This window comes from Coffea arabica, chromosome 11c (genome assembly GCF_036785885.1).
Source record: "Coffea arabica cultivar ET-39 chromosome 11c, Coffea Arabica ET-39 HiFi, whole genome shotgun sequence".
NCBI classification, from domain to species: Eukaryota; Viridiplantae; Streptophyta; class Magnoliopsida; order Gentianales; family Rubiaceae; genus Coffea; species Coffea arabica.
In genome coordinates this window covers 23,328,364-23,352,055 of record NC_092330.1, presented here as the reverse complement: position 1 = coordinate 23,352,055, position 23,692 = coordinate 23,328,364, and the positions used below count along the sequence as shown (strand labels likewise).

At 43.9% G+C, this 23,692-nt stretch overlaps 9 non-coding genes and 18 pseudogenes across 9 annotated transcripts; all 27 read right to left on the bottom strand.

Moving 5' to 3' along the window:
* Nucleotides 1–874: 874 nt before the first annotated feature.
* On the bottom strand, nt 875–992 carry LOC140019797 (5S ribosomal RNA; annotated as a pseudogene).
* A 411-nt stretch (nt 993–1,403) lies between these two features.
* Nucleotides 1,404–1,522, bottom strand: LOC140018009 (5S ribosomal RNA). Its single transcript, XR_011824312.1, has one exon. It is a non-coding gene; the product is annotated as a 5S ribosomal RNA (ribosomal RNA).
* A 925-nt stretch (nt 1,523–2,447) lies between these two features.
* LOC140018437 (5S ribosomal RNA) lies at nt 2,448–2,565 on the bottom strand (annotated as a pseudogene).
* A 903-nt stretch (nt 2,566–3,468) lies between these two features.
* On the bottom strand, nt 3,469–3,586 carry LOC140019239 (5S ribosomal RNA; annotated as a pseudogene).
* A 925-nt stretch (nt 3,587–4,511) lies between these two features.
* On the bottom strand, nt 4,512–4,629 carry LOC140020156 (5S ribosomal RNA; annotated as a pseudogene).
* A 926-nt stretch (nt 4,630–5,555) lies between these two features.
* LOC140020730 (5S ribosomal RNA) lies at nt 5,556–5,673 on the bottom strand (annotated as a pseudogene).
* Nucleotides 5,674–6,084: 411 nt separating this feature from the next.
* LOC140017216 (5S ribosomal RNA) lies at nt 6,085–6,203 on the bottom strand. The gene has a single exon (XR_011823529.1). It is a non-coding gene; the product is annotated as a 5S ribosomal RNA (ribosomal RNA).
* Nucleotides 6,204–7,124: 921 nt separating this feature from the next.
* LOC140019795 (5S ribosomal RNA) lies at nt 7,125–7,242 on the bottom strand (annotated as a pseudogene).
* Nucleotides 7,243–7,653: 411 nt separating this feature from the next.
* LOC140017214 (5S ribosomal RNA) lies at nt 7,654–7,772 on the bottom strand. The gene has a single exon (XR_011823527.1). It is a non-coding gene; the product is annotated as a 5S ribosomal RNA (ribosomal RNA).
* A 927-nt stretch (nt 7,773–8,699) lies between these two features.
* Nucleotides 8,700–8,817, bottom strand: LOC140020155 (5S ribosomal RNA; annotated as a pseudogene).
* A 411-nt stretch (nt 8,818–9,228) lies between these two features.
* LOC140017213 (5S ribosomal RNA) lies at nt 9,229–9,347 on the bottom strand. The gene has a single exon (XR_011823526.1). It is a non-coding gene; the product is annotated as a 5S ribosomal RNA (ribosomal RNA).
* A 928-nt stretch (nt 9,348–10,275) lies between these two features.
* Nucleotides 10,276–10,393, bottom strand: LOC140020154 (5S ribosomal RNA; annotated as a pseudogene).
* A 924-nt stretch (nt 10,394–11,317) lies between these two features.
* LOC140019794 (5S ribosomal RNA) lies at nt 11,318–11,435 on the bottom strand (annotated as a pseudogene).
* Nucleotides 11,436–11,846: 411 nt separating this feature from the next.
* Nucleotides 11,847–11,965, bottom strand: LOC140017212 (5S ribosomal RNA). Its single transcript, XR_011823525.1, has one exon. It is a non-coding gene; the product is annotated as a 5S ribosomal RNA (ribosomal RNA).
* A 927-nt stretch (nt 11,966–12,892) lies between these two features.
* LOC140020153 (5S ribosomal RNA) lies at nt 12,893–13,010 on the bottom strand (annotated as a pseudogene).
* Nucleotides 13,011–13,421: 411 nt separating this feature from the next.
* Nucleotides 13,422–13,540, bottom strand: LOC140017211 (5S ribosomal RNA). The gene has a single exon (XR_011823524.1). It is a non-coding gene; the product is annotated as a 5S ribosomal RNA (ribosomal RNA).
* Nucleotides 13,541–14,468: 928 nt separating this feature from the next.
* LOC140020152 (5S ribosomal RNA) lies at nt 14,469–14,586 on the bottom strand (annotated as a pseudogene).
* A 924-nt stretch (nt 14,587–15,510) lies between these two features.
* Nucleotides 15,511–15,628, bottom strand: LOC140019793 (5S ribosomal RNA; annotated as a pseudogene).
* A 411-nt stretch (nt 15,629–16,039) lies between these two features.
* Nucleotides 16,040–16,158, bottom strand: LOC140017210 (5S ribosomal RNA). Its single transcript, XR_011823523.1, has one exon. It is a non-coding gene; the product is annotated as a 5S ribosomal RNA (ribosomal RNA).
* Nucleotides 16,159–17,085: 927 nt separating this feature from the next.
* LOC140020151 (5S ribosomal RNA) lies at nt 17,086–17,203 on the bottom strand (annotated as a pseudogene).
* Nucleotides 17,204–17,614: 411 nt separating this feature from the next.
* LOC140017209 (5S ribosomal RNA) lies at nt 17,615–17,733 on the bottom strand. The gene has a single exon (XR_011823522.1). It is a non-coding gene; the product is annotated as a 5S ribosomal RNA (ribosomal RNA).
* Nucleotides 17,734–18,661: 928 nt separating this feature from the next.
* Nucleotides 18,662–18,779, bottom strand: LOC140020150 (5S ribosomal RNA; annotated as a pseudogene).
* A 924-nt stretch (nt 18,780–19,703) lies between these two features.
* On the bottom strand, nt 19,704–19,821 carry LOC140019792 (5S ribosomal RNA; annotated as a pseudogene).
* Nucleotides 19,822–20,232: 411 nt separating this feature from the next.
* Nucleotides 20,233–20,351, bottom strand: LOC140017525 (5S ribosomal RNA). Its single transcript, XR_011823834.1, has one exon. It is a non-coding gene; the product is annotated as a 5S ribosomal RNA (ribosomal RNA).
* A 927-nt stretch (nt 20,352–21,278) lies between these two features.
* LOC140020149 (5S ribosomal RNA) lies at nt 21,279–21,396 on the bottom strand (annotated as a pseudogene).
* Nucleotides 21,397–22,321: 925 nt separating this feature from the next.
* Nucleotides 22,322–22,439, bottom strand: LOC140019238 (5S ribosomal RNA; annotated as a pseudogene).
* A 913-nt stretch (nt 22,440–23,352) lies between these two features.
* LOC140019791 (5S ribosomal RNA) lies at nt 23,353–23,470 on the bottom strand (annotated as a pseudogene).
* Nucleotides 23,471–23,692: the final 222 nt, after the last annotated feature.

Genomic DNA, 23,692 nt, shown 5'->3' with positions numbered 1-23,692 from the left:
TGGCTTTTCTGGACCCGAATTCATTTTAAGCGTCAATTCAAGAATTTCCCCTCATCCTTTTATTTATTTACTTTTACATTTTTTTCTTGTTGATTTGCACCATTTTTTTTTCCCTCGTCGCGCAACTCTCAATTATCCTGAAATTGATCCTTCACGCTTGCGCTTATACATTTGCGCCGACAACTTTAACCGACGATCCGGGCTTCGATCCAGCCGTACCGTTCCTGACTTGTCTCGCGCCTTCAGATCCGCCTTCATGCTTCGATGAGAAGCAAAATATAAAGCAATCGTTCCGACGGAGCTAAATTACTACAGCATAAAGAACGAAGGGGAAATTTGGATTTCGAAACAAAAAAGGGAGGGGTGCAACACGAGGATTTCCCAGGGGGTCACCTAGGGGTGTCAACGGGCCGGGTCCGGGCCGGAATTCATTATTCTGGACCCGGACCCGGATCCGACCTGTTTACCTGACGGGTCTTTTATTCGGTGTTCCGGATCCGGACCCGGCGAGTCTCGGATCCGGGTCGGGTCTACCCGAACAAATTTGCCAAAATTTATAATTTCTAACAAAAAAGAGAAAAAGATATATTTGTAAACTAATTTCTAACTAATGCAAAGAAAAAACCAAATAAGAAAATAAATCAAATTGATTTTATTCAAATACATCATCCTAATCAAATTATATTGATAATATATATTTTTTATAAATTATTAAATCATTTATATCCGGATCCGGGTCTAATACGGGTCGGAATACTATATTCCGTATCCGACCCGTTTTTTTGTTTGAAAAAACGGATCCGGATCCGGATAACGGAATTAAATCCCTACCCATACCTGCAAAAATTTCAGGGATCCGATCCGGATCCGGGTGTAGACCCGACCCGTTGACCGGCCTAGGGTCACCCATCCTAGTACTACTGTCGCCCAAGCACGCTTAACTTCGAAGTTCTGATGGGATCCGGTGCATTAGTGCTGGTATGATCGCACCCGCCATGTTCCTTTCGCTTTATTCTTTTAAACTGCCACGTCCTGTGAAGCAGTTTGACTTTTCTGGACCCGAATTCATTCTAAGCGTCAGTTCATGAATTTCCTCTCATCCTTTTATTTGTTTACTTTTATATTTTTTTCTTGTTGCTTTGCACCTTTTTTTTCCCTCGTCGCACAACTCTCAATTATCCTGAAATTGATCCTTCACGCTTGCGCTTATACATTTGCGCCGACAACTTTGACCGACAATCCGGGCTTCGATCCAGCCGTACCGTTCCTGACTTGTCTCGCGCCTTCAGATTCGCCTTCATGCTTCGATAAGAAGCAAAATATAAAGCAATCGTTCCGACGGAGCTAAATTACTACAGCATAAAGAACGAAGGGGAAATTTGGATTTCGAAACAAAAAAGGGAGGGGTGCAACACGAGAACTTCCCGGGGGGTCACCCATCCTAGTACTACTGTCGCCCAAGCACGCTTAACTTCGGAGTTCTGATGGGATCCGGTGCATTAGTGCTGGTATGATCGCACCCGCCATGTTCCTTTCGCTTTATTCTTTTAAACTGCCACGTCCTGTGAAGCAGTTTGGCTTTTCTGGACCCGAATTCATTCTAAGCGTCAGTTCATGAATTTCCTCTCATCCTTTTATTTATTTACTTTTATATTTTTTTCTTGTTGCTTTGCACCATTTTTTTCCCTCGTCGCACAACTCTCAATTATCCTGAAAGTGATCCTTCACGCTTGCGCTTATACATTTGCGCCGACAACTTTGACCGACGATCCGGGCTTCGATCCAGCCGTACCGTTCCTGACTTGTCTCGCGCCTTCAGATCCGCCTTCATGCTTCGATGAGAAGCAAAATATAAAGCAATCGTTCCGACGGAGCTAAATTACTACAGCATAAAGAACGAAGGGGAAATTTGGATTTCGAAACAAAAAAGGGAGGGGTGCAACACGAGGATTTCCCAGGGGGTCACCTAGGGGTGTCAACGGGCCGGGTCCGGGCCGGAATTCATTATTCTGGACCCGGACCCGGATCCGACCCGTTTACCCGACGGGTCTTTTATTCGGTGTTCCGGATCCGGACCCGACGAGTCTCGGATCCGGGTCGGGTCTACCCTAACAAATTTGCCAAAATTTATAATTTCTAACAAAAAAGAGAAAAAGATATATTTGTAAACTAATTTCTAACTAATGCAAAGGAAAAACCAAATAAGAAAATAAATCAAATTGATTTTACTCAAATACATCATCCTAATCAAATTATATTGATAATATATATTTTTTATAAATTATTAAATCATTTATATCCGGATCCGGGTCTAATACGGGTCGGAATACTATATTCCGTATCCGACCCGTTTTTTTGTTTGAAAAAACGGATCCGGATCCGGATAACGGAATTAAATCCCTACCCATACCCGCAAAAATTTCAGGGATCCGATCCGGATCCGGGTGTAGACCCGACCCGTTGACCGGCCTAGGGTCACCCATCCTAGTACTACTGTCGCCCAAGCACGCTTAACTTCGGAGTTCTGATGGGATCCGGTGCATTAGTGCTGGTATGATCGCACCCGCCATGTTCCTTTCGCTTTATTCTTTTAAACTGCCACGTCCTGTGAAGCAGTTTGGCTTTTCTGGACCCGAATTCATTCTAAGCGTCAGTTCATGAATTTCCTTTCATCCTTTTATTTATTTACTTTTATATTTTTTTCTTGTTGCTTTGCACCTTTTTTTTCCCTCGTCGCACAACTCTCAATTATCCTGAAAGTGATCCTTCACGCTTGCGCTTATACATTTGCGCCGACAACTTTGACCGACGATCCGGGCTTCGATCCAGCCTTACCGTTCCTGACTTGTCTCGCGCCTTCAGATCCGCCTTCATGCTTCGATGAGAAGCAAAATAAAACGCAATCGTTCCGACGGAGCTAAATTACTACAGCATAAAGAACGAAGGGGAAATTTGGATTTCGAAACAAAAAAGGGAGGGGTGCAACACGAGGATTTCCCAGGGGGTCACCTAGGGGTGTCAACGGGCCGGAATTCATTATTCCGGATCCGACCCGTTTACCCGACGGGTCTTTTATTCTGTGTTCCGGATCCGGACCCGGCGAGTCTCGGATCCGGGTCGGGTCTACCCGAACAAATTTGCCAAAATTTATAATTTCTAACAAAAAAGAGAAAAAGATATATTTGTAAACAAATTTCTAGCTAATGCAAAGAAAAAACCAAATAAGAAAATAAATCAAATTGATTTTACTCAAATACATCATCCTAATCAAATTATATTGATAATATATATTTTTTTATAAATTATTAAATCATTTATTTCCGGATCCGGGTCTAATACGGGTCGGAAGACTATATTCCGTATCCGACCCGTTTTTTTGTTTGAAAAAACGGATCCGGATCCGGATAACGGAATTAAATCCCTACCCATACCCGCAAAAATTTCAGGGATCCGATCCGGATCCGGGTCTAGACCCGACCCGTTGACAGGCCTAGGGTCACCCATCCTAGTACTACTGTCGCCCAAGCACGCTTAACTTCGGAGTTCTGATGGGATCCGGTGCATTAGTGCTGGTATGATCGCACCCGCCATGTTCCTTTCGCTTTATTCTTTTAAACTGCCACGTCCTGTGAAGCAGTTTGGCTTTTCTGGACCCGAATTCATTCTAAGCGTCAGTTCATGAATTTCCTCTCATCCTTTTATTTATTTACTTTTATATTTTTTTCTTGTTGCTTTGCACCTTTTTTTTCCCTCGTCGCACAACTCTCAATTATCCTGAAAGTGATCCTTCACGCTTGCGCTTATACATTTGCGCCGACAACTTTGACCGACGATCCGGGCTTCGATCCAGCCGTACCGTTCCTGACTTGTCTCGCGCCTTCAGATCCGCCTTCATGCTTCGATAAAAAGCAAAATATAAAGCAATCGTTCCGACGGAGCTAAATTACTACAGCATAAAGAACGAAGGGGAAATTTGGATTTCGAAACAAAAAAGGGAGGGGTGCAACACGAGGATTTCCCAGGGGGTCACCTAGGGGTGTCAACGGGCCGGGTCCGGGCCGGAATTCATTATTCCGGACCCGGACCCGGATCCGACCCGTTTACCCGACGGGTCTTTTATTCTGTGTTCCGGATCCGGACCCGGCGAGTCTCGGATCCGGGTCGGGTCTACCCGAACAAATTTGCCAAAATTTATAATTTCTAACAAAAAAGAGAAAAAGATATATTTGTAAACAAATTTCTAGCTAATGCAAAGAAAAAACCAAATAAGAAAATAAATCAAATTGATTTTACTCAAATACATCATCCTAATCAAATTATATTGATAATATATATTTTTTATAAATTATTAAATCATTTATATCCGGATCCGGGTCTAATACGGGTCGGAATACTATATTCCGTATCCGACCCGTTTTTTTGTTTGAAAAAACGGATCCGGATCCGGATAACGGAATTAAATCCCTACCCATACCCGCAAAAATTTCAGGGATCCGATCCGGATCCGGGTGTAGACCCGACCCGTTGACCGGCCTAGGGTCACCCATCCTGGTACTACTGTCGCCCAAGCACGCTTAACTTCGAAGTTCTGATGGGATCCGGTGCATTAGTGCTGGTATGATCGCACCCGCCATGTTCCTTTCGCTTTATTCTTTTAAACTGTCACGTCCTGTGAAGCAGTTTGGCTTTTCTGGACCCGAATTCATTCTAAGCGTCAATTCATGAATTTCCTCTCATCCTTTTATTTATTTACTTTTATATTTTTTTCTTGTTGCTTTGCACCTTTTTTTTCCCTCGTCGAACAAGTCTCAATTATCCTGAAATTGATCCTTCACGCTTGCGCTTATACATTTGCGCCGACAACTTTGACCGACGATCCGGGCTTCGATCCAGCCGTACCGTTCCTGACTTGTCTCGCGCCTTCAGATCCGCCTTCATGCTTCGATGAGAAGCAAAATATAAAGCAATCGTTCCGACGGAGCTAAATTACTACAGCATAAAGAACGAAGGGGAAATTTGGATTTCGAAACAAAAAAGGGAGGGGTGCAACACGAGGATTTCCCAGGGGGTCACCTAGGGGTGTCAACGGGCCGGGGTCCGGGCCGGAATTCATTATTCCGGAACCGGACCCGGATCCGACCCGTTTACCCGACGGGTCTTTTATTCGGTGTTCCGGATCCGGACCCGGCGAGTCTCGGATCCGGGTCGGGTCTACCCGAACAAATTTGCCAAAATTTGTAATTTCTAACAAAAAAGAGAAAAAGATATATTTGTAAACAAATTTCTAGCTAATGCAAAGAAAAAACCAAATAAGAAAATAAATCAAATTGATTTTACTCAAATACATCATCCTAATCAAATTATATTGATAATATATATTTTTTATAAATTATTAAATCATTTATATCCGGATCCGGGTCTAATACGGGTCGGAATACTATATTCCGTATCCGACCCGTTTTTTTGTTTGAAAAAACGGATCCGGATCCGGATAACGGAATTAAATCCCTACCCATACCCGCAAAAATTTCAGGGATCCGATCCGGATCCGGGTGTAGACCCGACCCGTTGACCGGCCTAGGGTTACCCATCCTAGTACTACTGTCGCCCAAGCACGCTTAGCTTCGAAGTTCTGATGGGATCCGGTGCGTTAGTGCTGGTTTGATCGCACCCGCCATGTTCCTTTCGCTTTATTCTTTTAAACTGTCACGTCCTGTGAAGCAGTTTGGCTTTTCTGGACCCGAATTCATTCTAAGCGTCAATTCATGAATTTCCTCTCATCCTTTTATTTATTTACTTTTATATTTTTTTCTTGTTGCTTTGCACCTTTTTTTTCCCTCGTCGAACAACTCTCAATTATCCTGAAATTGATCCTTCACGCTTGCGCTTATACATTTGCGCCGACAACTTTCACCGACGATCCGGGCTTCGATCCAGCCGTACCGTTCCTAACTTGTCTCGCGCCTTCAGATCCGCCTTCATGCTTCGATGAGATGCAAAATATAAAGCAATCGTTCCGACGGAGCTAAATTACTACAGCATAAAGAACGAAGGGGAAATTTGGATTTCGAAACAAAAAAGGGAGGGGTGCAACACGAGGACTTCCCAGGGGGTCACCCATCCTAGTACTACTCTCGCCCAAGCACGCTTAACTTCGGAGTTCTGATGGGATCCGGTGCATTAGTGCTGGTATGATCGCACCCGCCATGTTCCTTTCGCTTTATTCTTTTAAACTGCCCCGTCCTGTGAAGCAGTGTGGCTTTTCTGGACCCGAATTCATTTTAAGCGTCAATTCAAGAATTTCCCCTCATCCTTTTATTTATTTACTTTTACATTTTTTTCTTGTTGATTTGCACCATTTTTTTTCCCTCGTCAACTCTCAATTATCCTGAAATTGATCCTTCACGCTTGCGCTTATACATTTGCGCCGACAACTTTGACCGACGATCCGGGCTTCGATCCAGCCGTACCGTTCCTGACTTGTCTCGCGCCTTCAGATCCGCCTTCATGCTTCGATGAGAAGCAAAATATAAAGCAATCGTTCCGACGGCGCTAAATTACTACAGCATAAAGAACGAAGGGGAAATTTGGATTTCGAAACAAAAAAGGGAGGGGTGCAACACGAGGATTTCCCAGGGGGTCACCTAGGGGTGTCAACGGGCCGGGTCCGGCCGGAATTCATTATTCCGGACCCGGACCCGGATCCGACCCGTTTACCCGACGGGTCTTTTATTCTGTGTTCCGGATCCGGACCCGGCGAGTCTCGGATCCGGGTCGGGTCTACCCGAACAAATTTGCCAAAATTTATAATTTCTAACAAAAAAGAGAAAAAGATATATTTGTAAACAAATTTCTAGCTAATGCAAAGAAAAAACCAAATAAGAAAATAAATCAAATTGATTTTACTCAAATACATCATCCTAATCAAATTATATTGATAATATATATTTTTTATAAATTATTAAATCATTTATATCCGGATCCGGGTCTAATACGGGTCGGAATACTATATTCCGTATCCGACCCGTTTTTTTGTTTGAAAAAACGGATCCGGATCCGGATAACGGAATTAAATCCCTACCCATACCCGCAAAAATTTCAGGGATCCGATCCGGATCCGGGTGTAGACCCGACCCGTTGACCGGCCTAGGGTCACCCATCCTAGTACTACTGTCGCCCAAGCACGCTTAACTTCGAAGTTCTGATGGGATCCGGTGCATTAGTGCTGGTATGATCGCACCCGCCATGTTCCTTTCGCTTTATTCTTTTAAACTGTCACGTCCTGTGAAGCAGTTTGGCTTTTCTGGACCCGAATTCATTCTAAGCGTCAATTCATGAATTTCCTCTCATCCTTTTATTTATTTACTTTTATATTTTTTTCTTGTTGCTTTGCACCTTTTTTTTCCCTCGTCGAACAAGTCTCAATTATCCTGAAATTGATCCTTCACGCTTGCGCTTATACATTTGCGCCGACAACTTTGACCGACGATCCGGGCTTCGATCCAGCCGTACCGTTCCTGACTTGTCTCGCGCCTTCAGATCCGCCTTCATGCTTCGATGAGAAGCAAAATATAAAGCAATCGTTCCGACGGAGCTAAATTACTACAGCATAAAGAACGAAGGGGAAATTTGGATTTCGAAACAAAAAAGGGAGGGGTGCAACACGAGGACTTCCCAGGGGGTCACCCATCCTAGTACTACTCTCGCCCAAGCACGCTTAACTTCGGAGTTCTGATGGGATCCGGTGCATTAGTGCTGGTATGATCGCACCCGCCATGTTCCTTTCGCTTTATTCTTTTAAACTGCCCCGTCCTGTGAAGCAGTGTGGCTTTTCTGGACCCGAATTCATTTTAAGCGTCAATTCAAGAATTTCCTCTCATCCTTTTATTTATTTACTTTTACATTTTTTTCTTGTTGATTTGCACCATTTTTTTTTCCCTCGTCGCGCAACTCTCAATTATCCTGAAATTGATCCTTCACGCTTGCGCTTATACATTTGCGCCGACAACTTTGACCGACGATCCGGGCTTCGATCCAGCCGTACCGTTCCTGACTTGTCTCGCGCCTTCAGATCCGCCTTCATGCTTCGATGAGAAGCAAAATATAAAGCAATCGTTCCGACGGAGCTAAATTACTACAGCATAAAGAACGAAGGGGAAATTTGGATTTCGAAACAAAAAAGGGAGGGGTGCAACACGAGGATTTCCCAGGGGGTCACCTAGGGGTGTCAACGGGCCGGATCCGGGCCGGAATTCATTATTCCGGACCCGGACCCGGATCCGACCCGTTTACCCGACGGGTCTTTTATTCTGTGTTCCGGATCCGGACCCGGCGAGTCTCGGATCCGGGTCGGGTCTACCCGAACAAATTTGCCAAAATTTATAATTTCTAACAAAAAAGAGAAAAAGATATATTTGTAAACAAATTTCTAGCTAATGCAAAGAAAAAACCAAATAAGAAAATAAATCAAATTGATTTTACTCAAATACATCATCCTAATCAAATTATATTGATAATATATATTTTTTATAAATTATTAAATCATTTATATCCGGATCCGGGTCTAATACGGGTCGGAATACTATATTCCGTATCCGACCCGTTTTTTTGTTTGAAAAAACGGATCCGGATCCGGATAACGGAATTAAATCCCTACCCATACCCGCAAAAATTTCAGGGATCCGATCCGGATCCGGGTGTAGACCCGACCCGTTGACCGGCCTAGGGTCACCCATCCTGGTACTACTGTCGCCCAAGCACGCTTAACTTCGAAGTTCTGATGGGATCCGGTGCATTAGTGCTGGTATGATCGCACCCGCCATGTTCCTTTCGCTTTATTCTTTTAAACTGTCACGTCCTGTGAAGCAGTTTGGCTTTTCTGGACCCGAATTCATTCTAAGCGTCAATTCATGAATTTCCTCTCATCCTTTTATTTATTTACTTTTATATTTTTTTCTTGTTGCTTTGCACCTTTTTTTTCCCTCGTCGAACAACTCTCAATTATCCTGAAATTGATCCTTCACGCTTGCGCTTATACATTTGCGCCGACAACTTTGACCGACGATCCGGGCTTCGATCCAGCCGTACCGTTCCTGACTTGTCTCGCGCCTTCAGATCCGCCTTCATGCTTCGATGAGAAGCAAAATATAAAGCAATCGTTCCGACGGAGCTAAATTACTACAGCATAAAGAACGAAGGGGAAATTTGGATTTCGAAACAAAAAAGGGAGGGGTGCAACACGAGGACTTCCCAGGGGGTCACCCATCCTAGTACTACTCTCGCCCAAGCACGCTTAACTTCGGAGTTCTGATGGGATCCGGTGCATTAGTGCTGGTATGATCGCACCCGCCATGTTCCTTTCGCTTTATTCTTTTAAACTGCCCCGTCCTGTGAAGCAGTGTGGCTTTTCTGGACCCGAATTCATTTTAAGCGTCAATTCAAGAATTTCCTCTCATCCTTTTATTTATTTACTTTTACATTTTTTTCTTGTTGATTTGCACCATTTTTTTTTCCCTCGTCGCGCAACTCTCAATTATCCTGAAATTGATCCTTCACGCTTGCGCTTATACATTTGCGCCGACAACTTTGACCGACGATCCGGGCTTCGATCCAGCCGTACCGTTCCTGACTTGTCTCGCGCCTTCAGATCCGCCTTCATGCTTCGATGAGAAGCAAAATATAAAGCAATCGTTCCGACGGAGCTAAATTACTACAGCATAAAGAACGAAGGGGAAATTTGGATTTCGAAACAAAAAAGGGAGGGGTGCAACACGAGGATTTCCCAGGGGGTCACCTAGGGGTGTCAACGGGCCGGGGTCCGGGCCGGAATTCATTATTCCGGACCCGGACCCGGATCCGACCCGTTTACCCGACGGGTCTTTTATTCGGTGTTCCGGATCCGGACCCGGCGAGTCTCGGATCCGGGTCGGGTCTACCCGAACAAATTTGCCAAAATTTATAATTTCTAACAAAAAAGAGAAAAAGATATATTTGTAAACAAATTTCTAGCTAATGCAAAGAAAAAACCAAATAAGAAAATAAATCAAATTGATTTTACTCAAATACATCATCCTAATCAAATTATATTGATAATATATATTTTTTATAAATTATTAAATCATTTATATCCGGATCCGGGTCTAATACGGGTCGGAATACTATATTCCGTATCCGACCCGTTTTTTTGTTTGAAAAAACGGATCCGGATCCGGATAACGGAATTAAATCCCTACCCATACCCGCAAAAATTTCAGGGATCCGATCCGGATCCGGGTGTAGACCCGACCCGTTGACCGGCCTAGGGTCACCCATCCTGGTACTACTGTCGCCCAAGCACGCTTAACTTCGAAGTTCTGATGGGATCCGGTGCATTAGTGCTGGTATGATCGCACCCGCCATGTTCCTTTCGCTTTATTCTTTTAAACTGTCACGTCCTGTGAAGCAGTTTGGCTTTTCTGGACCCGAATTCATTCTAAGCGTCAATTCATGAATTTCCTCTCATCCTTTTATTTATTTACTTTTATATTTTTTTCTTGTTGCTTTGCACCTTTTTTTTCCCTCGTCGAACAACTCTCAATTATCCTGAAATTGATCCTTCACGCTTGCGCTTATACATTTGCGCCGACAACTTTGACCGACGATCCGGGCTTCGATCCAGCCGTACCGTTCCTGACTTGTCTCGCGCCTTCAGATCCGCCTTCATGCTTCGATGAGAAGCAAAATATAAAGCAATCGTTCCGACGGAGCTAAATTACTACAGCATAAAGAACGAAGGGGAAATTTGGATTTCGAAACAAAAAAGGGAGGGGTGCAACACGAGGATTTCCCAGGGGGTCACCTAGGGGTGTCAACGGGCCGGGTCCGGCCGGAATTCATTATTCCGGACCCGGACCCGGATCCGACCCGTTTACCCGACGGGTCTTTTATTCTGTGTTCCGGATCCGGACCCGGCGAGTCTCGGATCCGGGTCGGGTCTACCCGAACAAATTTGCCAAAATTTATAATTTCTAACAAAAAAGAGAAAAAGATATATTTGTAAACAAATTTCTAGCTAATGCAAAGAAAAAACCAAATAAGAAAATAAATCAAATTGATTTTACTCAAATACATCATCCTAATCAAATTATATTGATAATATATATTTTTTATAAATTATTAAATCATTTATATCCGGATCCGGGTCTAATACGGGTCGGAATACTATATTCCGTATCCGACCCGTTTTTTTGTTTGAAAAAACGGATCCGGATCCGGATAACGGAATTAAATCCCTACCCATACCCGCAAAAATTTCAGGGATCCGATCCGGATCCGGGTGTAGACCCGACCCGTTGACCGGCCTAGGGTCACCCATCCTAGTACTACTGTCGCCCAAGCACGCTTAACTTCGAAGTTCTGATGGGATCCGGTGCATTAGTGCTGGTATGATCGCACCCGCCATGTTCCTTTCGCTTTATTCTTTTAAACTGTCACGTCCTGTGAAGCAGTTTGGCTTTTCTGGACCCGAATTCATTCTAAGCGTCAATTCATGAATTTCCTCTCATCCTTTTATTTATTTACTTTTATATTTTTTTCTTGTTGCTTTGCACCTTTTTTTTCCCTCGTCGAACAAGTCTCAATTATCCTGAAATTGATCCTTCACGCTTGCGCTTATACATTTGCGCCGACAACTTTGACCGACGATCCGGGCTTCGATCCAGCCGTACCGTTCCTGACTTGTCTCGCGCCTTCAGATCCGCCTTCATGCTTCGATGAGAAGCAAAATATAAAGCAATCGTTCCGACGGAGCTAAATTACTACAGCATAAAGAACGAAGGGGAAATTTGGATTTCGAAACAAAAAAGGGAGGGGTGCAACACGAGGACTTCCCAGGGGGTCACCCATCCTAGTACTACTCTCGCCCAAGCACGCTTAACTTCGGAGTTCTGATGGGATCCGGTGCATTAGTGCTGGTATGATCGCACCCGCCATGTTCCTTTCGCTTTATTCTTTTAAACTGCCCCGTCCTGTGAAGCAGTGTGGCTTTTCTGGACCCGAATTCATTTTAAGCGTCAATTCAAGAATTTCCTCTCATCCTTTTATTTATTTACTTTTACATTTTTTTCTTGTTGATTTGCACCATTTTTTTTTCCCTCGTCGCGCAACTCTCAATTATCCTGAAATTGATCCTTCACGCTTGCGCTTATACATTTGCGCCGACAACTTTGACCGACGATCCGGGCTTCGATCCAGCCGTACCGTTCCTGACTTGTCTCGCGCCTTCAGATCCGCCTTCATGCTTCGATGAGAAGCAAAATATAAAGCAATCGTTCCGACGGAGCTAAATTACTACAGCATAAAGAACGAAGGGGAAATTTGGATTTCGAAACAAAAAAGGGAGGGGTGCAACACGAGGATTTCCCAGGGGGTCACCTAGGGGTGTCAACGGGCCGGATCCGGGCCGGAATTCATTATTCCGGACCCGGACCCGGATCCGACCCGTTTACCCGACGGGTCTTTTATTCTGTGTTCCGGATCCGGACCCGGCGAGTCTCGGATCCGGGTCGGGTCTACCCGAACAAATTTGCCAAAATTTATAATTTCTAACAAAAAAGAGAAAAAGATATATTTGTAAACAAATTTCTAGCTAATGCAAAGAAAAAACCAAATAAGAAAATAAATCAAATTGATTTTACTCAAATACATCATCCTAATCAAATTATATTGATAATATATATTTTTTATAAATTATTAAATCATTTATATCCGGATCCGGGTCTAATACGGGTCGGAATACTATATTCCGTATCCGACCCGTTTTTTTGTTTGAAAAAACGGATCCGGATCCGGATAACGGAATTAAATCCCTACCCATACCCGCAAAAATTTCAGGGATCCGATCCGGATCCGGGTGTAGACCCGACCCGTTGACCGGCCTAGGGTCACCCATCCTGGTACTACTGTCGCCCAAGCACGCTTAACTTCGAAGTTCTGATGGGATCCGGTGCATTAGTGCTGGTATGATCGCACCCGCCATGTTCCTTTCGCTTTATTCTTTTAAACTGTCACGTCCTGTGAAGCAGTTTGGCTTTTCTGGACCCGAATTCATTCTAAGCGTCAATTCATGAATTTCCTCTCATCCTTTTATTTATTTACTTTTATATTTTTTTCTTGTTGCTTTGCACCTTTTTTTTCCCTCGTCGAACAACTCTCAATTATCCTGAAATTGATCCTTCACGCTTGCGCTTATACATTTGCGCCGACAACTTTGACCGACGATCCGGGCTTCGATCCAGCCGTACCGTTCCTGACTTGTCTCGCGCCTTCAGATCCGCCTTCATGCTTCGATGAGAAGCAAAATATAAAGCAATCGTTCCGACGGAGCTAAATTACTACAGCATAAAGAACGAAGGGGAAATTTGGATTTCGAAACAAAAAAGGGAGGGGTGCAACACGAGGACTTCCCAGGGGGTCACCCATCCTAGTACTACTCTCGCCCAAGCACGCTTAACTTCGGAGTTCTGATGGGATCCGGTGCATTAGTGCTGGTATGATCGCACCCGCCATGTTCCTTTCGCTTTATTCTTTTAAACTGCCCCGTCCTGTGAAGCAGTGTGGCTTTTCTGGACCCGAATTCATTTTAAGCGTCAATTCAAGAATTTCCTCTCATCCTTTTATTTATTTACTTTTACATTTTTTTCTTGTTGATTTGCACCATTTTTTTTTCCCTCGTCGCGCAACTCTCAATTATCCTGAAATTGATCCTTCACGCTTGCGCTTATACATTTGCGCCGACAACTTTGACCGACGATCCGGGCTTCGATCCAGCCGTACCGTTCCTGACTTGTCTCGCGCCTTCAGATCCGCCTTCATGCTTCGATGAGAAGCAAAATATAAAGCAATCGTTCCGACGGAGCTAAATTACTACAGCATAAAGAACGAAGGGGAAATTTGGATTTCGAAACAAAAAAGGGAGGGGTGCAACACGAGGATTTCCCAGGGGGTCACCTAGGGGTGTCAACGGGCCGGGGTCCGGGCCGGAATTCATTATTCCGGACCCGGACCCGGATCCGACCCGTTTACCCGACGGGTCTTTTATTCGGTGTTCCGGATCCGGACCCGGCGAGTCTCGGATCCGGGTCGGGTCTACCCGAACAAATTTGCCAAAATTTATAATTTCTAACAAAAAAGAGAAAAAGATATATTTGTAAACAAATTTCTAGCTAATGCAAAGAAAAAACCAAATAAGAAAATAAATCAAATTGATTTTACTCAAATACATCATCCTAATCAAATTATATTGATAATATATATTTTTTATAAATTATTAAATCATTTATATCCGGATCCGGGTCTAATACGGGTCGGAATACTATATTCCGTATCCGACCCGTTTTTTTGTTTGAAAAAACGGATCCGGATCCGGATAACGGAATTAAATCCCTACCCATACCCGCAAAAATTTCAGGGATCCGATCCGGATCCGGGTGTAGACCCGACCCGTTGACCGGCCTAGGGTCACCCATCCTGGTACTACTGTCGCCCAAGCACGCTTAACTTCGAAGTTCTGATGGGATCCGGTGCATTAGTGCTGGTATGATCGCACCCGCCATGTTCCTTTCGCTTTATTCTTTTAAACTGTCACGTCCTGTGAAGCAGTTTGGCTTTTCTGGACCCGAATTCATTCTAAGCGTCAATTCATGAATTTCCTCTCATCCTTTTATTTATTTACTTTTATATTTTTTTCTTGTTGCTTTGCACCTTTTTTTTCCCTCGTCGAACAACTCTCAATTATCCTGAAATTGATCCTTCACGCTTGCGCTTATACATTTGCGCCGACAACTTTGACCGACGATCCGGGCTTCGATCCAGCCGTACCGTTCCTGACTTGTCTCGCGCCTTCAGATCCGCCTTCATGCTTCGATGAGAAGCAAAATATAAAGCAATCGTTCCGACGGAGCTAAATTACTACAGCATAAAGAACGAAGGGGAAATTTGGATTTCGAAACAAAAAAGGGAGGGGTGCAACACGAGGATTTCCCAGGGGGTCACCTAGGGGTGTCAACGGGCCGGGTCCGGCCGGAATTCATTATTCCGGACCCGGACCCGGATCCGACCCGTTTACCCGACGGGTCTTTTATTCTGTGTTCCGGATCCGGACCCGGCGAGTCTCGGATCCGGGTCGGGTCTACCCGAACAAATTTGCCAAAATTTATAATTTCTAACAAAAAAGAGAAAAAGATATATTTGTAAACAAATTTCTAGCTAATGCAAAGAAAAAACCAAATAAGAAAATAAATCAAATTGATTTTACTCAAATACATCATCCTAATCAAATTATATTGATAATATATATTTTTTATAAATTATTAAATCATTTATATCCGGATCCGGGTCTAATACGGGTCGGAATACTATATTCCGTATCCGACCCGTTTTTTTGTTTGAAAAAACGGATCCGGATCCGGATAACGGAATTAAATCCCTACCCATACCCGCAAAAATTTCAGGGATCCGATCCGGATCCGGGTGTAGACCCGACCCGTTGACCGGCCTAGGGTCACCCATCCTAGTACTACTGTCGCCCAAGCACGCTTAACTTCGAAGTTCTGATGGGATCCGGTGCATTAGTGCTGGTATGATCGCACCCGCCATGTTCCTTTCGCTTTATTCTTTTAAACTGTCACGTCCTGTGAAGCAGTTTGGCTTTTCTGGACCCGAATTCATTCTAAGCGTCAATTCATGAATTTCCTCTCATCCTTTTATTTATTTACTTTTATATTTTTTTCTTGTTGCTTTGCACCTTTTTTTTCCCTCGTCGAACAAGTCTCAATTATCCTGAAATTGATCCTTCACGCTTGCGCTTATACATTTGCGCCGACAACTTTGACCGACGATCCGGGCTTCGATCCAGCCGTACCGTTCCTGACTTGTCTCGCGCCTTCAGATCCGCCTTCATGCTTCGATGAGAAGCAAAATATAAAGCAATCGTTCCGACGGAGCTAAATTACTACAGCATAAAGAACGAAGGGGAAATTTGGATTTCGAAACAAAAAAGGGAGGGGTGCAACACGAGGACTTCCCAGGGGGTCACCCATCCTAGTACTACTCTCGCCCAAGCACGCTTAACTTCGGAGTTCTGATGGGATCCGGTGCATTAGTGCTGGTATGATCGCACCCGCCATGTTCCTTTCGCTTTATTCTTTTAAACTGCCCCGTCCTGTGAAGCAGTGTGGCTTTTCTGGACCCGAATTCATTTTAAGCGTCAATTCAAGAATTTCCTCTCATCCTTTTATTTATTTACTTTTACATTTTTTTCTTGTTGATTTGCACCATTTTTTTTTCCCTCGTCGCGCAACTCTCAATTATCCTGAAATTGATCCTTCACGCTTGCGCTTATACATTTGCGCCGACAACTTTGACCGACGATCCGGGCTTCGATCCAGCCGTACCGTTCCTGACTTGTCTCGCGCCTTCAGATCCGCCTTCATGCTTCGATGAGAAGCAAAATATAAAGCAATCGTTCCGACGGAGCTAAATTACTACAGCATAAAGAACGAAGGGGAAATTTGGATTTCGAAACAAAAAAGGGAGGGGTGCAACACGAGGATTTCCCAGGGGGTCACCTAGGGGTGTCAACGGGCCGGATCCGGGCCGGAATTCATTATTCCGGACCCGGACCCGGATCCGACCCGTTTACCCGACGGGTCTTTTATTCTGTGTTCCGGATCCGGACCCGGCGAGTCTCGGATCCGGGTCGGGTCTACCCGAACAAATTTGCCAAAATTTATAATTTCTAACAAAAAAGAGAAAAAGATATATTTGTAAACAAATTTCTAGCTAATGCAAAGAAAAAACCAAATAAGAAAATAAATCAAATTGATTTTACTCAAATACATCATCCTAATCAAATTATATTGATAATATATATTTTTTATAAATTATTAAATCATTTATATCCGGATCCGGGTCTAATACGGGTCGGAATACTATATTCCGTATCCGACCCGTTTTTTTGTTTGAAAAAACGGATCCGGATCCGGATAACGGAATTAAATCCCTACCCATACCCGCAAAAATTTCAGGGATCCGATCCGGATCCGGGTGTAGACCCGACCCGTTGACCGGCCTAGGGTCACCCATCCTGGTACTACTGTCGCCCAAGCACGCTTAACTTCGAAGTTCTGATGGGATCCGGTGCATTAGTGCTGGTATGATCGCACCCGCCATGTTCCTTTCGCTTTATTCTTTTAAACTGTCACGTCCTGTGAAGCAGTTTGGCTTTTCTGGACCCGAATTCATTCTAAGCGTCAATTCATGAATTTCCTCTCATCCTTTTATTTATTTACTTTTATATTTTTTTCTTGTTGCTTTGCACCTTTTTTTTCCCTCGTCGAACAACTCTCAATTATCCTGAAATTGATCCTTCACGCTTGCGCTTATACATTTGCGCCGACAACTTTGACCGACGATCCGGGCTTCGATCCAGCCGTACCGTTCCTGACTTGTCTCGCGCCTTCAGATCCGCCTTCATGCTTCGATGAGAAGCAAAATATAAAGCAATCGTTCCGACGGAGCTAAATTACTACAGCATAAAGAACGAAGGGGAAATTTGGATTTCGAAACAAAAAAGGGAGGGGTGCAACACGAGGACTTCCCAGGGGGTCACCCATCCTAGTACTACTCTCGCCCAAGCACGCTTAACTTCGGAGTTCTGATGGGATCCGGTGCATTAGTGCTGGTATGATCGCACCCGCCATGTTCCTTTCGCTTTATTCTTTTAAACTGCCCCGTCCTGTGAAGCAGTGTGGCTTTTCTGGACCCGAATTCATTTTAAGCGTCAATTCAAGAATTTCCTCTCATCCTTTTATTTATTTACTTTTACATTTTTTTCTTGTTGATTTGCACCATTTTTTTTTCCCTCGTCGCGCAACTCTCAATTATCCTGAAATTGATCCTTCACGCTTGCGCTTATACATTTGCGCCGACAACTTTGACCGACGATCCGGGCTTCGATCCAGCCGTACCGTTCCTGACTTGTCTCGCGCCTTCAGATCCGCCTTCATGCTTCGATGAGAAGCAAAATATAAAGCAATCGTTCCGACGGAGCTAAATTACTACAGCATAAAGAACGAAGGGGAAATTTGGATTTCGAAACAAAAAAGGGAGGGGTGCAACACGAGGATTTCCCAGGGGGTCACCTAGGGGTGTCAACGGGCCGGGGTCCGGGCCGGAATTCATTATTCCGGACCCGGACCCGGATCCGACCCGTTTACCCGACGGGTCTTTTATTCGGTGTTCCGGATCCGGACCCGGCGAGTCTCGGATCCGGGTCGGGTCTACCCGAACAAATTTGCCAAAATTTATAATTTCTAACAAAAAAGAGAAAAAGATATATTTGTAAACAAATTTCTAGCTAATGCAAAGAAAAAACCAAATAAGAAAATAAATCAAATTGATTTTACTCAAATACATCATCCTAATCAAATTATATTGATAATATATATTTTTTATAAATTATTAAATCATTTATATCCGGATCCGGGTCTAATACGGGTCGGAATACTATATTCCGTATCCGACCCGTTTTTTTGTTTGAAAAAACGGATCCGGATCCGGATAACGGAATTAAATCCCTACCCATACCCGCAAAAATTTCAGGGATCCGATCCGGATCCGGGTGTAGACCCGACCCGTTGACCGGCCTAGGGTCACCCATCCTGGTACTACTGTCGCCCAAGCACGCTTAACTTCGAAGTTCTGATGGGATCCGGTGCATTAGTGCTGGTATGATCGCACCCGCCATGTTCCTTTCGCTTTATTCTTTTAAACTGTCACGTCCTGTGAAGCAGTTTGGCTTTTCTGGACCCGAATTCATTCTAAGCGTCAATTCATGAATTTCCTCTCATCCTTTTATTTATTTACTTTTATATTTTTTTCTTGTTGCTTTGCACCTTTTTTTTCCCTCGTCGAACAACTCTCAATTATCCTGAAATTGATCCTTCACGCTTGCGCTTATACATTTGCGCCGACAACTTTGACCGACGATCCGGGCTTCGATCCAGCCGTACCGTTCCTGACTTGTCTCGCGCCTTCAGATCCGCCTTCATGCTTCGATGAGAAGCAAAATATAAAGCAATCGTTCCGACGGAGCTAAATTACTACAGCATAAAGAACGAAGGGGAAATTTGGATTTCGAAACAAAAAAGGGAGGGGTGCAACACGAGGATTTCCCAGGGGGTCACCTAGGGGTGTCAACGGGCCGGGTCCGGCCGGAATTCATTATTCCGGACCCGGACCCGGATCCGACCCGTTTACCCGACGGGTCTTTTATTCTGTGTTCCGGATCCGGACCCGGCGAGTCTCGGATCCGGGTCGGGTCTACCCGAACAAATTTGCCAAAATTTATAATTTCTAACAAAAAAGAGAAAAAGATATATTTGTAAACAAATTTCTAGCTAATGCAAAGAAAAAACCAAATAAGAAAATAAATCAAATTGATTTTACTCAAATACATCATCCTAATCAAATTATATTGATAATATATATTTTTTATAAATTATTAAATCATTTATATCCGGATCCGGGTCTAATACGGGTCGGAATACTATATTCCGTATCCGACCCGTTTTTTTGTTTGAAAAAACGGATCCGGATCCGGATAACGGAATTAAATCCCTACCCATACCCGCAAAAATTTCAGGGATCCGATCCGGATCCGGGTGTAGACCCGACCCGTTGACCGGCCTAGGGTCACCCATCCTAGTACTACTGTCGCCCAAGCACGCTTAACTTCGAAGTTCTGATGGGATCCGGTGCATTAGTGCTGGTATGATCGCACCCGCCATGTTCCTTTCGCTTTATTCTTTTAAACTGTCACGTCCTGTGAAGCAGTTTGGCTTTTCTGGACCCGAATTCATTCTAAGCGTCAATTCATGAATTTCCTCTCATCCTTTTATTTATTTACTTTTATATTTTTTTCTTGTTGCTTTGCACCTTTTTTTTCCCTCGTCGAACAAGTCTCAATTATCCTGAAATTGATCCTTCACGCTTGCGCTTATACATTTGCGCCGACAACTTTGACCGACGATCCGGGCTTCGATCCAGCCGTACCGTTCCTGACTTGTCTCGCGCCTTCAGATCCGCCTTCATGCTTCGATGAGAAGCAAAATATAAAGCAATCGTTCCGACGGAGCTAAATTACTACAGCATAAAGAACGAAGGGGAAATTTGGATTTCGAAACAAAAAAGGGAGGGGTGCAACACGGGGACTTCCCAGGGGGTCACCCATCCTAGTACTACTCTCGCCCAAGCACGCTTAACTTCGGAGTTCTGATGGGATCCGGTGCATTAGTGCTGGTATGATCGCACCCGCCATGTTCCTTTCGCTTTATTCTTTTAAACTGCCCCGTCCTGTGAAGCAGTGTGGCTTTTCTGGACCCGAATTCATTTTAAGCGTCAATTCAAGAATTTCCTCTCATCCTTTTATTTATTTACTTTTACATTTTTTTCTTGTTGATTTGCACCATTTTTTTTTCCCTCGTCGCGCAACTCTCAATTATCCTGAAATTGATCTTTCACGCTTGCGCTTATACATTTGCGCCGACAACTTTGACCGACGATCCGGGCTTCGATCCAGCCGTACCGTTCCTGACTTGTCTCGCGCCTTCAGATCCGCCTTCATGCTTCGATGAGAAGCAAAATATAAAGCAATCGTTCCGACGGAGCTAAATTACTACAGCATAAAGAACGAAGGGGAAATTTGGATTTCGAAACAAAAAAGGGAGGGGTGCAACACGAGGATTTCCCAGGGGGTCACCTAGGGGTGTCAACGGGCCGGATCCGGGCCGGAATTCATTATTCCGGACCCGGACCCGGATCCGACCCGTTTACCCGACGGGTCTTTTATTCTGTGTTCCGGATCCGGACCCGGCGAGTCTCGGATCCGGGTCGGGTCTACCCGAACAAATTTGCCAAAATTTATAATTTCTAACAAAAAAGAGAAAAAGATATATTTGTAAACAAATTTCTAGCTAATGCAAAGAAAAAACCAAATAAGAAAATAAATCAAATTGATTTTACTCAAATACATCATCCTAATCAAATTATATTGATAATATATATTTTTTATAAATTATTAAATCATTTATATCCGGATCCGGGTCTAATACGGGTCGGAATACTATATTCCGTATCCGACCCGTTTTTTTGTTTGAAAAAACGGATCCGGATCCGGATAACGGAATTAAATCCCTACCCATACCCGCAAAAATTTCAGGGATCCGATCCGGATCCGGGTGTAGACCCGACCCGTTGACCGGCCTAGGGTCACCCATCCTGGTACTACTGTCGCCCAAGCACGCTTAACTTCGAAGTTCTGATGGGATCCGGTGCATTAGTGCTGGTATGATCGCACCCGCCATGTTCCTTTCGCTTTATTCTTTTAAACTGTCACGTCCTGTGAAGCAGTTTGGCTTTTCTGGACCCGAATTCATTCTAAGCGTCAATTCATGAATTTCCTCTCATCCTTTTATTTATTTACTTTTATATTTTTTTCTTGTTGCTTTGCACCTTTTTTTTCCCTCGTCGCACAACTCTCAATTATCCTGAAAGTGATCCTTCACGCTTGCGCTTATACATTTGCGCCGACAACTTTGACCGACGATCCGGGCTTCGATCCAGCCGTACCGTTCCTGACTTGTCTCGCGCCTTCAGATCCGCCTTCATGCTTCGATGAGAAGCAAAATAAAACGCAATCGTTCCGACGGAGCTAAATTACTACAGCATAAAGAACGAAGGGGAAATTTGGATTTCGAAACAAAAAAGGGAGGGGTGCAACACGAGGATTTCCCAGGTGGTCACCTAGGGGTGTCAACGTGCCGGGTCCGGGCCGGAATTCATTATTCTGGACCCGGACCCGGATCCGACCCGTTTACCCGACGGGTCTTTTATTCGGTGTTCCGGATCCGGACCCGGCGAGTCTCGGATCCGGGTCGGGTCTACCCGAACAAATTTGCCAAAATTTATAATTTCTAACAAAAAAGAGAAAAAGATATATTTGTAAACTAATTTCTAACTAATGCAAAGAAAAAACTAAATAAGAAAATAAATCAAATTGATTTTACTCAAATACATCATCCTAATCAAATTATATTGATAATATATATTTTTTATAAATTATTAAATCATTTATATCCGGATCCGGGTCTAATACGGGTCGGAATACTATATTCCGTATCCGACCCGTTTTTTTGTTTGAAAAAACGGATCCGGATCCGGATAACGGAATTAAATCCCTACCCATACCCGCAAAAATTTCAGGGATCCGATCCGGATCCGGGTCTAGACCCGACCCGTTGACAGGCCTAGGGTCACCCATCCTAGTACTACTGTCGCCCAAGCACGCTTAACTTCGGAGTTCTGATGGGATCCGGTGCATTAGTGCTGGTATGATCGCACCCGCCATGTTCCTTTCGCTTTATTCTTTTAAACTGCCACGTCCTGTGAAGCAGTTTGGCTTTTCTGGACCCGAATTCATTCTAAGCGTCAGTTCATGAATTTCCTCTCATCCTTTTATTTATTTACTTTTATATTTTTTTCTTGTTGCTTTGCACCTTTTTTTTCCCTCGTCGCACAACTCTCAATTATCCTGAAAGTGATCCTTCACGCTTGCGCTTATACATTTGCGCCGACAACTTTGACCGACGATCCGGGCTTCGATCCAGCCGTACCGTTCCTGACTTGTCTCGCGCCTTCAGATCCGCATTCATGCTTCGATGAGAAGCAAAATAAAACGCAATCGTTCCGACGGAGCTAAATTACTACAGCATAAAGAACGAAGGGGAAATTTGGATTTCGAAACAAAAAAGGGAGGGGTGCAACACGAGGATTTCCCAGGGGGTCACCTAGGGGTGTCAACGGGCCGGGTCCGGGCCGGAATTCATTATTCCGGATCCGACCCGTTTACCCGACGGGTCTTTTATTCTGTGTTCCGGATCCGGACCCGGCGAGTCTCGGATCCGGGTCGGGTCTACCCGAACAAATTTGCCAAAATTTATAATTTCTAACAAAAAAGAGAAAAAGATATATTTGTAAACAAATTTCTAGCTAATGCAAAGAAAAAACCAAATAAGAAAATAAATCAAATTGATTTTACTCAAATACATCATCCTAATCAAATTATATTGATAATATATATTTTTTATAAATTATTAAATCATTTATATCCGGATCCGGGTCTAATACGGGTCGGAATACTATATTCCGTATCCGACCCGTTTTTTTGTTTGAAAAAACGGATCCGGATCCGGATAACGGAATTAAATCCCTACCCATACCCGCAAAAATTTCAGGGATCCGATCCGGATCCGGGTGTAGACCCGACCCGTTGACCGGCCTAGGGTCACCCATCCTAGTACTACTGTCGCCCAAGCACGCTTAACTTCGAAGTTCTGATGGGATCCGGTGCATTAGTGCTGGTATGATCGCACCCGCCATGTTCCTTTCGCTTTATTCTTTTAAACTGTCACGTCCTGTGAAGCAGTTTGGCTTTTCTGGACCCGAATTCATTCTAAGCGTCAATTCATGAATTTCCTCTCATCCTTTTATTTATTTACTTTTATATTTTTTTCTTGTTGCTTTGCACCTTTTTTTTCCCTCGTCGAACAAGTCTCAATTATCCTGAAATTGATCCTTCACGCTTGCGCTTATACAT